The sequence below is a fragment of the Molossus molossus genome, unplaced genomic scaffold (genome assembly GCF_014108415.1).
Source record: "Molossus molossus isolate mMolMol1 unplaced genomic scaffold, mMolMol1.p scaffold_m16_p_1, whole genome shotgun sequence".
Classification (NCBI taxonomy): Eukaryota; Metazoa; Chordata; class Mammalia; order Chiroptera; family Molossidae; genus Molossus; species Molossus molossus.
Window position 1 is genome coordinate 226,696,578 of NW_023425344.1, and position 17,715 is coordinate 226,714,292.

General features: G+C 47.8%; 1 protein-coding gene across 1 annotated transcript in view; it reads right to left on the bottom strand.

The window, feature by feature from the left end:
- MIDEAS (mitotic deacetylase associated SANT domain protein) overlaps nt 1–12,625 on the bottom strand; it is a 65,642-nt gene extending 53,017 nt beyond the window's left edge. The window contains exon 1 of the mRNA XM_036261189.1: nt 12,538–12,625. The gene's annotated coding sequence lies outside the window, so the exon portion shown is untranslated. The remainder of the gene's footprint in view (nt 1–12,537) is intronic.
- Between the last annotated feature and the right edge of the window lie 5,090 nt (nt 12,626–17,715).

The following is a 17,715-nucleotide window of genomic DNA, read 5'->3' on the forward strand; positions in this document are numbered from 1 at the left end:
GGGGAATGAACCACAGAAATGCCAAGGTGGCAGCTCAGGAGGGCAGGAGGAAGCAGGTGACTTCTGGCCAGTCCCGTGGGCGTCTGCCAGGAGGAAAAGGGCAGGCAGGGCATTCCAGAGAGAGCAAACAACAATACCAAAGGCACAGAGGAGCTTTCTTCAAAGTTCATTGAGGAGCAGAGAGGACATACGCAGTGCTCAGGAAGGGCTAGTGGCAGGAGAAGAGGTAGAACGGTGGGCTGGGGTCATTCCAAGGAACGTGAGGTTTCTCCTGCAGAACTTGGGCAGCTGTCGGTGGTTTTTAAGAGGAGTGACATGATGAAAGCTGTGTTTTAGTCAAAGAACTCAGGTCTTTCAAGACTTCTTTTCTGCTTCAATGCTGCTTTTAATGCAATTTCATTTCATCCAGACAAAAATGGGCAAGTCAGTGTAAATTGTGCCAGAGCCAACACTGGTCGGGAATACCCCTGCTCCACCCCTCCTGGGGGCCAGCTTGCCCCATATTGGTGACCAAGCCTCAGCCTCAGGAATCACCTCTAGTCCGGCGGCAAGACCCAGCCCACAGCACACCCAGCTCCGCGGACGCAGCAGCTTCCCACTTCCATGCACCAGGGGAAGGACTCTTGGAACACCAGTGATCACCACAGCCAAGAGTCCAGTTAGTTCAAAACTGCACTTTTCTTTTTCTTTTCAAAGGAAATAAATTCCTTTGTCTACGATTATTGGAACTGAATTACCAAGATTTCAACCATCGTGCTGTTGCTTCACAGAGCTATAACCAGAGGATCTGAGAACAAGAAGTGAGCCAGCACTCTCTAGCCGACACCCTCTTGTATGGATGAGCAACCTGGGCCGGGATGCAATGGAGTCCTCGTTCCTTTAGCTCTCTCTCTCTCAGGCAGGGTATTGGGTAGAACATCTCAACTAAGTCGACATCTTCAGAACTGGAAAGCTGCCCAGTCCCTTCACCTCAGCCAGCTTGGGCACCAGCGAACTCAATCATTCCATGAACCAAGCCTGAAGCCAAAACTCCGACCTCCCATCTGATGAGCAAGGTAGCACCTCCCAAATATCTCATGGCCCTGTCAATCTTGCCCAACCTCAGAGAAGAAACAGAATTTAAACTGTAACTCCCTGTTAGCCAGAGAGAGCCAAGCCTTGGCCGCTGTCCTTACAAGGCAGCGCTGAAGTTTTCCAAGAGAAATCAAATGTGCAGGGAGGATCCAGATGCCGGGATGACCTCTCTTTTCCACTGGAATCATTCAGATTCCAGAGGACAACTCCGATTGCTAATTAAATGCTCAGCTCTCCAGAGCATGTAAGAATCCTGAAGTTAGCTGGAAGCTAAAGAATTCAGTCCGGCAGGTGTGGCTCACTGGATGAGCATCAGCCCATGCACCAAGAGGTCACCGGTTCAATCCCCGGCCGGGACACATGTCCAGGTTGTGGGCCCAATCTCCAGGGAACAGCTTGTGGGAGGCGGCCAGTCGATGTTCTCTCTCATCGATGTTTCTGTCTCTCTCTCCCTTTCACTTCCTCTCTCTCTAAAATCAATAAAGGAAAATTAAAAAAAAAAAAAAAAAGAATTCAGAAACATGTTCAAGCCCTGGCCGGTTTGGCTCAGCGGTTAGAGCGTCGGCCTGCGGTCCGGAGAGACCCGGGTTCGGTTCCCGCTAAGGGCACGTACCTCGGTTGCATTTTGTCCCCGGCCCTGGTTGGGTCATGCAGGAGGCAGCCACTCGATGTGTCCCTTCACATCGATGTTTCTCTCTCTCTCTCTTCCTCTCTCTCCCTCCCGCTCTATCTGAACAAAAAATGGAAAAATGTCCTCGGGTAAGGATAAAAGAAAAAAAAAGAAAAAAAAAAAGAAACATGTTCAAAAAGATTAAGATCAAGATGTGGAGATTTTCAGTGAACTGTCCCACCTCCTCCTCTCAGGTCCGGCACTGCCTAACTGTCCCAGTCTGAGGATGAAAATGGGGTCCAGCTTCTATGGTGGACACTTGTCCATCTGGCATGTGCACCTGTTTTTAGGTTTCGGGCACCTGGCAGTGAGCCCTGGTGGGCAGCAGAGTTCCACTTGCCACGGGGGAAGCTATAACCTCCAGAGCCTCACTCTTCAGGACCTCCAACAGTGAGAACATGGGCATGTGGCCTAAACTGACAACCAGATGCTCAGCCTGGGCTTTGCCTCTGGAGTGAGTGGCACAAAAAAGGCAGGGAGAGCTTAGAACTCATTCCGGGGGGTGGCAGCATCCAGGTCAGCAGGCAGCGCTGATGCCAGGCCAGCGGCATCATCACCTTGGCTATGATTCCAGCTACCCAACTTCCCACAGGTCCTCACAGATTTCTAAGCCTTGTTCTCCAGCCTTCCGGGACATTCCATGAGCCACCAGACATCCTTCCAATACATTCCTTTTCTCCTCATTTCTGCTATTTGCAGACCTAAGACCTGGACTTCCCCAACATCTCCTTTGGGCACCCGAGACAACACACATGCTCAAGTCTCTATTTTTTCCTCTGTGAAAAGTCTAATTTAAATACCCACACACCTGAGAGGATCACAGACACATAATAATCACAAATATGGGCAAATGCCATAAATGCTGCATATACCAACCTACCCTGTTGCTCATTTTGACCAGAATCCCCATTAATATCGGAAATGAAAGGTATTACTGCTCCCTTAGATTCGTCCCTATTTCTCCACTAGATCAGGGAAAACTGGACTTGGAGACAGGAAATCTGAGTTCTAGAACGTGCACGTCACTTCAACTCTGGGGCAGGTGATACCTGCACTGTGCCTGTTAAATCAAATGAGAAGTCCCCTGTGGCAAAGCCTCAATAACTTCATAATTCATAAAGCAATCATTCTTTTCCGTCCTCTTTCTTGACATTCCTCAGTGATCAACAGTTGATCAATTTCAATTCAATTTAATAAGTACTTATGGAGAACTGTCTGTGTGACATGTTGTACTAGGTGCACAAAATCATGGTTTCTGTTTTCATAAAATGCAAAACTCCTTCCCACTTCTGCTTCTGTGATACCATGCTCTCCTAGTTTCTTCCTCTGGGTTAGTTCCTTCTCAGTCTCTGCCACACACACACACACACACGCTCACACACACAGAGAGAAAGAGTCAGTTCTCAGTGGCTCCCTCAATCTCCACTAAGAGGTAAGGTCCAAAACTCTTGGTGGACACAAAAGGCTGACCCAGACCTGGCCCCTGCCTGTCCCCTCAGCAGCCTCTCCCACCAGCGCCCCATCACCCCTCTTGCATTTCCCAAAGCCGACCGTGTTGTGTCACGCCTCCACTCCAGGCCTTGCTCAAGCTGTTTCCCGGGCCTAGAATGCCCTGACTCCCTTTGCCACCTGGGAGATGCCTACTCGTTTCTCAGGATTCAGCTCAAACATCAGCTCTTCCAGAAAGCCTCTCATTCGTTCATTCCATCGCATTCACTAAGCACAGGTACCATGCAGGGCACTGGGGCCACCCTAGGCCTTTCCTAACATTGCTCAGTCCTCTAGCCTGGCAGAAGTGACCAGTCCCTCCTCTGAGCCCAGCAGACCCCTGAACACGTTCACTGTGACATCTGTGGCACTAACTGCTCTTGGCTTTGTGCACGTGTGTCTCCCTCAGACCATGAGCACCCTGAAGGAGGAGGCGAAATCTTTTTCTTGGAATCCTCAGTACCGAGCACAGAGCTAAGCACACAGTAGGGATTCAATAAATGCATGTAGCATGAGTGAATGAAAGAGTGGAGGACATGAGAGAAAGGACCCTGTAAACCATGATGGGCAGGTTGCCACTGCTATGGCTATGGCTGGTTTTCTTTTTCTCCATAACGGGGGAGGTCAGATCCTAAATGCCAACTGGATAGTTCAGAACAGCCTCCTTGGAGATGGCGGAAGAAATCCTGAGCCTTTTACCACCTGTAATGCACGTGGAAGGGGGTGGCTGTTGGCTCCTAAGTTGTTCCAGAGCACATGCTATTGGGAGGCTACAGAAGAAGTGGACACAGATTCATAAAGAATATTCCTTGCCAGCCTCTTACAAAGCCTGCAGCAAGGAGACTGGGGAGGGAAGACTAGGAAGCAGAGAGAAAGAGAGCAGACATGGAGGACTAGGGCCTTAGAGCAGAGAAAAGTATCTGCTACACATTGGCAATGCCCTCTCCCAGTCCCATACTAATGACAGGTCACCCCAAGCCTAAGTCCTTCATCTGCAACCCTGAAACAATTACAGTTTAAAATGCACTCCGTGCCCTGCCGGTGTGGCTCAGTGGCTGAGCATTGACCTTTGCACCAAGAGGTCGCCAGTTCAATTCCTGGTCAGGGCACATGCCCAGGTTGTGGGCCAGATCCCCAGTGGGGGGCATGCAGGAGGCAGCCAATTGATGTTCTCTCTCACTGATGTTTCTATCTCTCCCTCTCCTTTCCACTCTCTTTAAAATCAGTAAGGAAAAAGTATAAAAATAAAGAAAGAAAACGTACTCCATGAATCTCCTGCTCACCTGTTCTAAGAGCCTTTCTTGCTTAATAAGATCTGGTTATTTCCTAACTTATAAACCTGCCTTCTATTCAGGGTAGGCATGGGCTAGGAGCCCTGAGTCTGCTGCCTGCTGCCTCAAGGAGAGCAGATGCTTACAAGCATCTCAGCCTGCTGAATGAGACTCTAGTATTTAAACACACACATATTTAAAACTCCATGGCTCCCAAATTCGAGCCAACTACTTCATCTGGTGCTCAACCTTAGAAACTGCAAATTCCCCCAGAGCTGGAGGAATAGGTGAAGATAAATTTAAGTATCAAGAGCCAGTATGTCTGCCACCTATCTGGTGCCCTCCTAATGGACTTTCAAGGTTAATCTTGATTATATTCTTATTTTTCACTTTACAGGCTGACTTTAGAATCTGACCCCCAGAATATGCAACTCCAGTAAATTCCATTCTCCTGGGTGACAGATCCACCCTGGGTCCATTTTTCTCTCTGGGTACAACCTATGTCAGAAGCTGGACTGTCAGTCTCCCGGGGGGAAGAAGCAGGTAGGACCCCACTCTGCACCCCTGGTTGCCCCACACGTAGTGTTGAGAGCACTGCGGCTGCTCCATAAATACCCAGTGAGGACAGCAGGCCCTGCATTAACTGGCCGCTCAAGGGGCGCCAAGTCTATGTTCCTGCACCCTCTCCTGGATCCCTCCTGAGACCACTAAAATCTTAAGAATTGGGAGGGTTCCTCCACTTCCTTTGTATTGCTCAATCTACGTTCTAAGCTTAGAAAACACCGAGTAATATTATTGGCCAACTGAGGCTGGTTAGGAGGTTTTAGGGACTCAATAGGGTGATGGCAAGTAAGTTCAACTAATATTGCAATGAGATAAAATAATGGCAAGAAGTCTATTTTAAAAGTACCCCACTTTCGCCCTGGCCGGTTTGGCTCAGCGGTTAGAGCGTCGGCCTGCGGTCCAGAGAGACCCGGGTTCGGTTCCCGCTAAGGGCACGTACCTCGGTTGCAGTTTGTCCCCGGCCCTGGTCGGTCGTGCGGGTGGCAGCCACTCGATGTGTCCCTTTCACATCGATGTTTCCCTCTCTCTCTCTCTATTCCTCTCTCTCCCTCCCACTCTGTCTGTACAAAAAATGGAAAAATGTCCTCGGATGAGGATAAAAAAAAAAAAAAAAAAGTAAAAGTACCCCACTTTCTTATTAAAGACCTCCCCTGTACTTGTTTTTATTTTAAGTTTCTTCTGTTTTTAATTTTTATGTACTTCCTCTCTCTCCCTCCCACTCTATCTGAACAAAAAATGGAAAAATGTCCTCGAGTGAGGATACAAAAAAAAAAAAAAATGAGAGAGTTACCACTGGTGCCCTTCCCAACTTTAAATTCTAAACCTCAGGATTCTCTGAGATGCTGTTACTGCAGTTACTATAAAACAGGGGCTGGATGAAAACAGTCCCAAAATTCCTATTCAGTTCTAAAAGTCGATTATCTACTGAAACAGCAGATTCTAGAAATACTGTTTATTAAATGCAGTTTACGCATAACTGTTCAGAAATAATTTTCTATGTAAATCCCAGTTTCACCTCTATTGACTGCAACATTAGGTATAGTAACAAAAGACTGGGAAAAGAAACAAATGTTCTTTGCAGGAGACTGATGAAATGAATTAAGAGCATTTTCATACAGTAGAGGACAATGTAGCCATGGGAAACAATGAGGTAGCTCTACATACATTGACATAAAACAAACTCTAAGATACTTTCATTGAAAAGCACAGAAATCAGCCCTGGCCGGTTTGGCTCAGCGGTTAGAGCATCGGCCTGCGGTCCAGAGAGACCCGGGTTCGGTTCCCGCTAAGGGCATGTACTTCGGTTGCAGTTTGTCCCCGGCCCTGGTTGGTCGTGCGGGTGGCAGCCACTCGATGTGTCCCTTTCACGTCGATGTTTCTCTCTCTCTCTCCCTTCCTCTCTCTCCCTCCCACTCTATCTGAACAAAAAATGGAAAAATATCCTCGGGTGAGGATAAAAAAAAAAAAAAGAAAAGCACAGAAATCAGAACCCTGTGTGTAATATGCCAGCATTTATTTATTCATATGTTATTCTATCCGCACAGGCTGCATCTGGAAGCATAACTTAAAAAATGACAAATTTTGTTGCCGAAGACAGGGACACTGAAGGATTGAAAATATGGGAACCAAAGAAGATGGCAACTTTATTTTTTCAAAGTTTTATGTTATTAAATGTATCAATATTTTCTTATGGCTTCTGCTTTGCATCTTTCTTAAGATGGTCTTCCTTCCCTCAAGGTTAAAACAGATATTTATTTTTCTAATTTTATGGCATTTATATATTTGTGTGTATATATGTATAGTAATCTCTTGTCTATGTTTAAATTATTTTTGAGACTTACTTTACAATGTATAACTTACCATTTTTGGATTTTGAACTATATCCATGTATTAACATTTTGAATAGAAAACTGGGGAGCAGCCCTGGCTGGTCTGGCTCAGCAGTTAGAGCATCGGCCCGTGGACCAAAGGGTTTCATGTTCAATTCCCAGTCATGGGCATATACTTGGGTTGCAGGTTCGATCCGTGGCCCTGGTCGAGGTCGTGGGAAAGGCAATCAATCAATGTGTCTCTCTCACATCAATGTTTCTCTCTCTCTCTACCTCTCTCCCTTCCAACCTATCTAAAAAATAAGATAAAAAATCAATAGAAAAATATCCTCAGGTGAAGATTAACAAAAAAGAAGAAAAAAAAGAAAACTGGGGAGCAAAGAATCTACCAGATTTTATTTTTAAATAAAACTTTAAATTCACTTTATGGCATGTGAATTATATTTCAATTAAAAAAGAATGAGTTCAGCCCTGGCCGGTTTGGCTCAGTGGTTAGAGCGTCGGCCTGCGGTCCGGAGAGACCCGGGTTCGGTTCCCGCTGAGGGCACGTACCTCGGTTGCAGTTTGTCCCTGGCCCTGGTTGGTCGTGCGGGTGGCAGCCACTCGATGTGTCCCTTTCACGTCGATGTTTCTCTCTCTCTTCCTCTCTCTCCCTCCCACTCTATCTGTACAAAAAATGGAAAAATGTCCTCAGGTGAGGATAAAAAAAAAAAAAAAGAATGAGTTTAGTTTATATGGAAAGGTTGACATTAACAGCATGAGAACTAGGTGGAGACAACACAATCTTCTTAGTCAAGCCCAATGTTAGGATTTAGCCAGGATCTCCCAAAGATTCAGTTTTATAGTTTGGACTAGGTTTTTCTGTTTGTTTATTTTCCTTTCTTCATTGATTGATTTTAGAAAGAGAGAGGAAGGGAAGAGAGTGAGAGAGAGAGAAACATCAATTTGTTGCTCCATTTATTTATGCCTTCATTGGTTGATTCTTGTATGTAACCCGACAGAGGGATCAAACCCACAACCTTGGCATATGGGGAAGATGCTCTAACCAACTGAACTACCGGGCCAGGACTAGTTTGCTCTAGTTTTATAGGTTCAATATCTGTTTGGGCAAAAGAAACCTGTAGCCCACCAGGAAGCATCTCTTTGCTCACATGTCTTACCTGAGAGTTGGCCCTGTCTCTTTCTGTCAGTCTGGTTCCCTTAGGAGGCCAGGCCAACTCAGGCACCAAATGTTCTTCCCTGAGAGCCAGTACTCAGACATAGGACATCATGAGGCAGGTCAACAGGGCCAAAATCAGGACAAGGAGGAGCGAATTCAGAAGCGGGACAGACACTGTCTGGCACCCAGAAGGAAGAGGTGCTGGAAACAGAGAACATAAGCTACAAAGCCAGGAGGCGCCAAAGAGAAACATTTAAATTACAGGCAGATGTAGGCAGGGCTGGGTAAATGTTCAGACTAAAGAATGGGAACCATGGTCCTTGGTGCTTGGCTTGGCTGTGTGTGCCTATGCACAAGTAGACAATATTGCCATTTGTATTATTATCATCATCATTTACTAGGGCTTGCTATAAGTGGAGTGGCACAAGGCCCTGGGACACAAAGACACATAAAACAGTTAAGTTGAGTTGAAAAGTGATCATGCTGACCCACCCACCGAAAGGCACATCTAAGAAGCGGAATAAGGAGCGTGATTGGAGCCATGGTCCAAGGGAGAAGCTGAAAATCCTTGGACCAGGTTTCAAGGTTTTCTTCAGATTGGAGCCCCAATGGATGTCACTGGAATCCCTGGGGGAGGCCCACATAGTGTTACAGGGGAATTCTGGAAAAGGGGAACATGAACAGGAGGACTGAAAGCCGAAAAAGACTGAGCCAAGTGGAAGAGATGAAAGAGGAGGCATTCCAGGATTCCAGGGAGGCCTGGGAGGTAGGAATGCTGCCACCAGCAGTTTGGACAAACACACAGAGTGGGTCACTGGGTCAGAGCGAGGTTCAGGCAGGAGAGCAGCAAAGGCCAGACCCCTGTGTAGAGGCCCTGCCTGCCAGCCTAGAAGTTTGATTCCTACCATGCAGACAGTGGGGAGCCATTGAAGGTTGCTGAACAGGAGGGTGACTTGCAAACAGGCATTTTAAGTGAGATTACAGAGGAACCCTTTATCTCAGGCTTATTCAAAGCCCTATGTGTATTTCAAGTGGCACTTGAGACAGAAAGTCGTAAAGCATTGCCCTGTGTCATGTAGACAAGGAAAAAAAAGGTCTAAGGGTCTCACAAAGAGATGCTTCAGTGAGAACCAGAAATGAAGAAGGGCTCGTTTTAAAGAAGGAAACAAATTAGCAGGACAGAACTGCCAGTCGTATGGAAAACAGCAGCACTTTCTTCAGAAGCTGGAATGCCCTCTTTTGGCTAGGGGTGTTCTGCCTCCTTTTTTGGAGGTTAATCATGATTTCAAAACACCAGAGTGTGGTATAGGGAGTGAGGCAGCTGGGAGGAGGCAGATGAACAGAAATATAAATATTGGTCCTGGAGAGCATAAAAGGCCTCCTTTTTAAGACCACCCTCTTGCAGGGGACTTCTCCATCTGCCTTTCTCGGAGGCACCTTGGGGTTTTTGCCAGCGTTGCTGAGCTCCCTAATTACCTCCAACAGTTTTTCCTCTTAAAACAATAAAATGATTTTTTAAATCTGTCAAGTTTTGATTCAGAGCTTTTTCAACATTATTCCCAATTGCACACAGGGAGGCAGCAGGCAGGCCTGCTTAGGGGCCATGAACTGGGCAGCAACTTTAGGCCATAAATCAGCATTTACGTAAGGTGGGAGAGGAAGTCAGGATTACGTTTCCGGTGTTAAACCACTGCACAGCAAGCTCTGTGAATGCTGAGGCAAAGCTGAGCAAGCCAGGGGCAGGACCAGTTATACACAAAACACTGCCAGGTTGAACTGAAGATAGGAGCAGGCAACTCCTTCACATGTCTGTGTCCACAACTCCAGGGAGTCTGCTTCCTTCTTTCTCTGTCCTTTGCAAGGGGTCCCTCTCCTTGCCTCCTGCCCCAACTCCTGAAGGGCTTCTGGGCACTTTTAGTCTGCAGATTCCACATGAACACAAAGGACTGCAAACTCAAAGTTGTCTTTCCTTTGTGGTCAGAAGGGACTGCTCACACTCCCTGTCCCTCAAGACTAGTACTGGGCCGCAGTAATCCCTTGCTAAAGCAGCCCTGGTCAGGTGAGGCAGCTAACCAGGACCTTGACAGTCAAGTTCAGTAAAAAACCAAATGTACCCAGAACAGGGTTGTGCAACTCATGCAACCTCCTCCTGTGGTGGTGTTTTTGCTTTAAACTTCATTTCCCTGTGTCTGTATATCCCAGAATTTCCAGAAATGTTCTCATTTCACATGTCTTTCCTCAAGTGTCTGGAAGCATATAGATGCCTGCCAGGGATTGTGCCTATTGTTTTTGGTTTGACAAAAGGTCACTGTGCTAATGACACACAACTGGAACGAGGCTGCAAAAAAGTATTTTTTTTCTGGGTGAAACTCAGTTATTTGGTTGGGGAGAAAGCCAGGCAGGGGCATGCTCCAGGGTTCCAGGGCCATAAGCATCTGCCACTCTGAGCAAAATGCTCAAGCACTGCAGTGGGTGATGCCACTGAGCCACACAGTAGCAGGGCTGAGTGCTGCCCAGTGAGTCTTCTGCCAAGGGCAGGAATAGAGTGGCTTGAGATTTGGGATATGAAGGGCTTTGCATGCAACTTGTACACACTTTTTTACTTTTAACTCGATTACAGTTAGCCACCTCTGAGGCCCTCAAGGAGGACCTGCTACCTTCTTTCCACACTTACAGCAGCAGGCAGCTCAGTGGGTGTGAGGGCCCCCACCTTGACCTGTGCAGTAGGCCTTGCTCAGGAAGTGGGTCTGGGGACTCCTCTGGAGAAAACGGCATGAGTCATTCCTCTGACTCCCCCACCCCCACCCCAGACACTGTCACAGACACACAGTCTCAAAGCCCCAGCACTTTTCCCTTCGCCAGAAACACAATAAAGGAATTAGGACCCACCTACTAAGTTTCTGCAGCTGACACTTCAAGGCTCAAAGTCTAGCTCACCAGCCAGCTCAGTCACACATGTCTGACGTGTCCTCTTTGTAACCAGGCCCCAATCAAGCCACCAAGCAATTCTGCTAATTCAGACTGCTTTCCCGTTTAGGGAGGTTGATAGCCATCGCCCATCTCCTTTTCCTGCTGACGTCATCCCAGATTTTCTAAAGACACAAATAAGGGTACAGCTCCTGGGATAGTTTTCAGGCTGCGGAAGGTGGGGGGAGTGGAAGGATCCTGCCCCGCTGGGTCTAGTTCGCTTATGGAGCTGTAGACAAGTTGTCCTAAGTTAAGGAAGAGGCAAGGAAACAAATCACCTAGCTAAGGTTAAAGACCAAAAAGAACTTGGCGACTGCAACTCAGGCCCAGATCTGTCCTGGACATTTGCAATGCAAATCTGTGTTTTGTTCCCTGCCACTGAAGTCTTGCACAATAGCCTGTGTATAAACATACACGCCAACAATGCCTGACTGTGCAATCGCGCTGTAATTACAGGCCGGCAGGAAGCTCTAGCCATTCAACCTCTAGCCATCCCGTGTGGAGTCCACCGCACGGACATACATTCCTGCACTCACCAACGCTCCCCGCCACTGCCTGGCCGCTGCTGCTCCAGTCGCAGTCTCCCAGCCAGGGGGCCCGGGCGCCACCAGCCCGTCCCGCCAGCCCCCGGATACTTTGCAGGGATGTCATAAACTTCTGAGCTGTTCTTTAGAAAACCCTGCGCCACGAGGCTACCAGAGCGACGGGAACCACCATCAAAGTTCCCCAGCACATTCCTGCAGCACCAGCAGTTTCAGAAAACAGAAAATAGGGACATGCCAGAGTCCACTGGAAGCAGGTTTCGGAGTTTTATATAGAAACCACTCACATATGTATGTGGGTGTGCTGACAGTTTTTACCGCTAAATTGCAAAGTGTTGGGCCTTAGTGATTATTGTCAGGTTCGGGACGTGGTGTGGGAAGAGAAAGGGTGGGACCTGTTGGAAGGGGGTTTGGAGGCAATTCTGGCTTTGCTTTCTGCAAATGCGGAGGGTTGTTTTTCCCAAGCTTCTAAGTTGCTCTACTTCTCGTCACTGGAGGGCAAAGAGAAGAAAAGTGCCAGGGTGGGGGTTGGGGGAGCTCCTTTAACTTCCTACCTGCGTCCTCACCGTGGGCCGCGAAGAGGAACAGCACGCTTCCCCGGGATGGGGGGCTGTAGCGCCCCGCCTGTCCGGCTGGAGGGCGCGCGGCGGAGGGCTGTCCCTGGACGCAGGCAGCTGTAAGCCCCTTCGCTGTACCCCCTCCTTTCTGATCAGCAGCGCCAGGAGCAGCCCGCCTACAACCACGGCTGTTTGAAGTCCCGCGGCCAACCAGCGACAACAGGGCGCAGCCCAGGCCCAGACCCCCGGCCGCCGAGCTCCCTCCCTGCAGCGCCCGCCGCACCCCAGCGCCCTGTGCGGTGGGCCCAAGCCGGCCCACCACGTCCCGGCCCGCGCGGCCCAGCCCCAGCCCAGACGGTCTCCGAGCACCACGGCGGCGCCCCGGCGGCGGAGGGGGCGCCGAGTCCCCGGCTCACCTGCGCACTGGCTCCCGGGGCAGCTCGGAGGGACGCTGGGCGCAGCCGAGAGCGTCCCGCAGACTCACAAACTTTGTTGCTCTTGGGACGGCGCAGTCGTCACTTCCTCGCGGAGCGGGCGGTGCGGCCCAGGCTTTGACCCGGCAGCTCGCACGGTGGCGCGCGGGGCCCTGCAGCCGTCCTCCCGCCCGCGCTCAAGGCCTCGGGCGCTGTCTCCGGGGTCTGCTCCCTCGGCTGCAGGGGGAAGCGGGCGGCTGTCCACCAAGCCTGCACCCTATGGGGAAGCTTGCTCCAGCCAGGTCGTTTCGCGCTGAAGAAGTGCGGTCGAGCCTGTTCTCAGGCTGGGTCTGGAAGGTAGTGTTGGGGTTCAGGGACTCCAGAGAGCGGGGGTTCCAGGAGAAACACACCCAACCCACAAACAAAGCAGTGGGAGAGGAAGAAGAGAAAGTTTTTCAATTCGTTGTTGTGCTAGAAGGTCATGTCAGAAAGCAGTGTGCTCTGTTTTGCCAAATAATGCCTAAGCAGGGCCGTAAAAACACGGGTCTCCTCCCCACATTTCCTCAAAAGGTCTGCACGCTTGTCCGTCGTCATTTCCACTGGTGTTAAGTGTGCAGGACGGTTACCATTTACGACACGTCAGGGGGCTATTCAGCGACCAAGTTGGGGCTGCAAAATGGTTTCTGTTCTAATCCTCCCCTGCGATTTCCACCTCTTCCTTTACACTCAACACAGAAGATCTCTTTGGGGCCTGATGCATTCCGTGTTTCATCACCAGCCAAAAGTGACTTAGAGGGTAGGGTGGAGTCCTGAGAAGGGGAGCTTCAGGCAAGAGTCATTCTGAAAGTTATCGTTGCCCAAAATAGATGTGCTCACCCCTATTAAAAACTACCACAAAAAGCCACCTTTTTGGTTTCTGATATATAGCAACAAAGTAGTTATACAGCAGTCTTCAGCGAAGAATTCCTGATCAGGTAAAGCTGGACAGAAAACGGGGTTAGCCTTTGCTATGGCTTAAAAAAAAGCGTCCATTTGAAACTGCAGTGGAGGGCTTTCATAACAGAAACATTAGCTTCATTGTAGCTTGTTGTGGAAAACAGGGACCTTTTTAAAGGTGGTTCAAAAGCATCAGTTAGGGCTCCACAATTTTTCTTTTCGCCCCGAATACTGCTTCTACTAGCACATCGGCCAGATCACGGAACCTTCCATTCCAAGGCTTCAACTTTTTACTAAAGTACAGGAAACCATAGAGTTAAGTCTTTGTTCAGAAAGGTGGATGTGAAAGTGATAGAAAGTGACATCTGGGAAATGATCTGCAAGCCTGCGTTAATGCCTAATTAGAAGCCACAAATGCAGACTCGCTCAAAGACTGGGAGTATGAGGATCAGAGCTCTCCTAGCAACATGAAAATCCATTTCTTTGCCTTTTCTAGCGTCCAGAAGCCACCCACATTTCTTGGCTCATGACCCCTTTTCTCTATCTTCGAAGCCTTACATCTCTCTGATCATTCTTCCATAGTCACATCTCCCCCTGACTGATTCTTCTTCTGCCTCCCTCTTCCACTTTTAAGGATCTTTGTGATTACATTGGTCCACCCTGAAAATCCAAGATAATCTCTTTATTTTCAGATCAGCTCATTAGCAACCTTAAGTCTATCTTAACCTTAATTCCCCTTTGTCATGTAACCTAATATATTCACAGGTTCTGGGGATTAGGACAGGGACATTTTGGGGAGGAGTGTTATTCTGTCTACTGCAGTCCCCTCCTGAATTACATTTGGACAATCAGAGGTAAGTAAATATAAAGACATGCTCAATGACTATTTTCCTAGCTGGCCTATGCAGAGGGGTCACCGAGACTCCAGAAAGAAATCCAGCCCTACCAACACCTTGATTTTAGCCTGTAAAATACAAATCTGTTGTTTTCAGCTACCGATTTTGTGGTAATTTGTTACAGTAGCCATAGAAAACTAATGCCGTGGCATTTTCCAAACATTGTGTATTAGATACATGTGTTACATTGAGTATGAGAAGCCCAGTTTTCAGATTACAACTGAGCAGGAAGTCTGGCTGGGTAGGCCAGGCAAAAATCCCAGGATGCTAGCTCATGGGGAGGTTCCCAGAGTGACAGGCAGCTAGAAACTCCAAGACAGTACCTTGAAAGTTCAATCTGTGTAGTCTCCTGGTTTAGGAATGAATTCCATCCAATTCACAAGTCATTTCTTGGAGCTTATTAGACTTGATAACTACTAGCCCACCAATGTATAGAGGCCAACGATAGAAAAGGTTAATAAAAGTAAACCAAAGTCAACTGTCAAAGCTGCTGTGAAAATTCTGTGCTTTTTGGTGAGCACTGTTCCTCTGCAAGGCTGTCCAACCACCCAATTTGTTTTTTGATTTGTTTTTTATCCTCACCTGAGGATATTCTTACATTTATCTTCAGACAGAGTGGGAGGGAAAGAGAGAGAAACATCGATGTGACTGGTTGCCATCCGCACAACCCCAATTGGAGCTGGGGACGAACCGCACCCGAGGTATGTGTACTTGGCTAGACTGGAACCTGGGACTCTTTGGTCCTAGGGCTGATGCTCTAGCCACTGAGCCAAACTGGCCAGGGCCAACCACCCAGAGTTTGTAAATGAATCTTTCTTTTCACAATAAACAGAAATACAAAAACCCAAGTCTGCACAGCATTCCTAGGGTCCAGGTTGGCCAGCAACGCTGGAGTTCAATCACCTTACACGGGTTGCTTTTTCCTGTTTGAGGCAGGTGAACACTTATTGGTGTGCACAGCTCAAAGGTTGAGCTCACTCACAGTGGGGAGGAAGTCTTTTCACAATCAGTAATAAATATTGGTCCTGGGACATCTGCCTTAGCATTTTTTTAAGATTCTCTACTTTAAAAACATTTGTTTAAAAAAATATTTTTATTGATTTTTAGAGAAAGAGGAAGGGAGAGGGAGAGAGAGAGAGAAACATTGATGAGAGAGACACATCAATCAGCTGCCTCTTGCATGCCCCCCACTGGGGATCAAGCCCAAATCCCGGGAATGTGCTCTGACTGGGAATCAAACCAGCAACCTCTTGGTCTATGGGTTGATGCTCAACCGCTGAGCCACACCAGCTGGGCTTTTTTTTTGAGAGAGAGAGAGAGAGAGAGAGAGAGAGAGAGATGTGAGAGAGAAACATTGATCGGCCCCAACTGGGGATTGAACCCAAAACCTGGGTATATACCCTGACCAGGAATCAAACCTGCCACTTTTTTCTTTTTTTTTTTTATACGTGCCCCTAGTGGAAAGGGAATCCAGGACTCTCTGGTCCGCAGGCCAACGCTCCAACCGCTGAGCCAAACCAGCCAGGGCCTCTGTCACCTTTTGATGCTCCAACCAGCTTTGCCACACCAGCCAGGGCAGTCTTAGCATTAATGCAGAAGGTATCATTGAGTTCATAGGTCAAGAGATTGCTAGACATTCTTGAGATGACTTTAGGTCTCATGACTTCTTATGGGAAGAAGGAAGTCATTCTGAGTGTGGTACTGTCTGAGATTACAATAAGGGCATACACTGTGGCAATATATAGAATCCATAAGCACTATAGCTCTTTGGGGGTCTTTGTGAACTAAAATTCTTCACAGTAGCTCCAAGAAACTGTGTATAAAAGCTGTAGTTTGTGCATTGCTTGGACAGGAAAAAGGACCTAGTGGGCCCCCTTATTTACCTCCTTTTACTTTCTAATTCCAAATACAGTTCTCCCGAAAGTAATGAGATGGAAGGACCACTTTGGCTCACCAGCTCTAAATTGTATTTACATTATATTTATACTTAGAGCAGCCTATCACACCACCGGACCTTTGTGGTCTCCCATCACTTTTAGAGTTATTCTTTCAGGCTGTTCCACTTGAATGGCCTTTGCCCTGCAGTGTTGAGCTTTGCTTGGTTTCCTGACATAATTTTTGCCTTTTGTCCCTGATTGGAGGGTGTGGTCACTGACTCACCTGCCAGGCCATTGATTAACTCCCATCTGATGTGGTTGCAAAGAGCCTGAGGACCTATATGGAATGCCACAGAATCCCTCTGTGGACCATGTCCCAGATCCTGGTGTGGTTCTGGCAATATCTATGAGCTCCTGTACAGAGCTGCATTGTCCTTCTTTAGCCCAGGAATTCATCCTCCTCCAGGCAGAGGAACAAAACTAACAGCCTTGAGACCTGACAGCTAGAGGCCTGAATTCCAGGTCTAGTTATAAATACAAACTGGCCCCCTCAGAGATGGAGCCCATTTAACAAATAAAGCCCTACTCTGTGACCCATCTAGCCCTGGTTTGAAATGAGAGACTAGACCAAGTTGAGGATCTTATTGATTGGTGACTGGCAAACCTTGACGCATTTATTACAGGTATTGATGGACATGATACAAGACATGGGTGTACATCCCAGACATGATTGTGGTGTGGCCAGCATGGGTTCTCCCAGCATGCACTATCTCCAGGAAGCAGATAACATTTAGAAGGTTATATTCTTCTCCTTTCTGTGGAGTTATGGAGCTTCTAAAGATTTCTAACAGCCATGCAAAGGAATAATTTGAATTGTCTAAACCTTGTCAAGGCAGCAAATTGGGGCTATATGCATCAAAAATGAGACACATATCAAAATTCAGGAACAAGCCTCCACATGCTCTTTGCAGAGTTGAAACCCATAAGAATCAATGTACAAAGGAGGGGACTAGTCAAGCGGTGCTTCCACTTCCCCATCCCTTACCTTTTGGTGTAGTTAGAGGACTGTGAGCTCACTCGTCATGTATGTACTTAGCAGTTGTTGGGAGCCAATTCTCCATGAGTCTGTCACATTTCTGCATGTCTTGTGAGCAGTCACTGACTGCCCTTTGTTCCTATCTATAAGATAGTGTCCCTCTCAGAGCAAAGTACAGGCATGTTTACTGTCTGTCATTTAAGATCTGGTTCCCTAAGCTTTAGATTCCTCTCTTGTGATGTATCACTGTGTGTTCAGGTGTCACCTGGACGTCTTTGCATTGTCTTTGGGAATTGGGGCTCAGGGAACCAGCATAAGAAAATGTTCATACTCTTGCTACTGCTATTGCTGTGACTAAAGAAGTTCTCTGTTTCTGCCCTGGCCAGTTTGGCTCAGCGGTTAGAGCGTTGGCCTGTGTTCCAGAGAGACCCAGGTT